Raw genomic sequence first — 1,105 nt, 5'->3', positions numbered from 1 at the left:
AATATACACACACACACACACACACACACACACACACACACACACACACACATATATATATATATATGTGCGCGTGCGCGCGGAGGGAGAAGGGAGAGGGAGAGGGGGGGAGAGAGAGAGAGAGAGAGAGAGAGAGAGAGAGAGAGAGAGAGAGAGAGAAAAGGCCTCTATTATGAGATACCGAGTTCATTTTGAATAAATGTTAGAAATTCTATAGGCAGAATTTAAAAAAATAATAAGTCATTTTGAAAGGAATATTGATAAGCTTTAAAATAACGTTATATAAAATTTAATTTAAGTTCCATTTTCTTTTTAAATTAAAGAAATGTAAAAAGTGAACAAATCGCAAAGTCAAAAAATTGTGCTCCTAATAGAGAGATGCTCTCAGAAATCGATAGTAAAACGCAAAATATATCAGTATAATTAAAAAACTTTATTTAATATTTCTAAAATACAAACAAACGCAGCGAAAAATGCAATAGATTATATCAAAACTCGTCTTCAGCTAATTGGAATCAAATATCGTAGAAATAAGCATTCGACGTTCAGTCATTGTCTTTTTTTATTATTGTACATTAATGATTTTCACTATAACAAAGGAGCATGGGTTACTTCATATTAGAAATACCTTGGGTATCATATATTACGATTTCTATGCCTTATGATTCTATGTTTTATGTTTTATGCCCTATGTTTTATGATTATCAAATTTAACTTCTGTAATTAAACAATTCAATATATCCCGTATTTTTCTATTAGTACGATCTTATTCTATCATCACTACATGAAGAATTTATTGCCAAATATTTATTTATTAAATAATACAAACAAGGTTTAAAGGCTCATCTCAATGAAACTTGAAGATATCCAAAATCTTGTTTTATACAATGATTACAGGCATGATAATCTAATAATGAATTTTCTTCTAAATAGTTTTCAATCCAAGAGCAATAAATTCATGGTGGAACCAATAGATAGCATTTATTAATTTAGCAGAAACACTATCTCATATTAAGCGCCTATCTTATAATAGGGGATTTTCCTCTACACACACACACACACACACACACACACACACACACACACACACACACACACACACACA

Source organism: Atta colombica, unplaced genomic scaffold (genome assembly GCF_001594045.1).
Source record: "Atta colombica isolate Treedump-2 unplaced genomic scaffold, Acol1.0 scaffold295, whole genome shotgun sequence".
Classification (NCBI taxonomy): domain Eukaryota; kingdom Metazoa; phylum Arthropoda; class Insecta; order Hymenoptera; family Formicidae; genus Atta; species Atta colombica.
The sequence above is the reverse complement of the archived record's forward strand: the minus strand, read 5'-3'. Positions refer to the sequence as shown.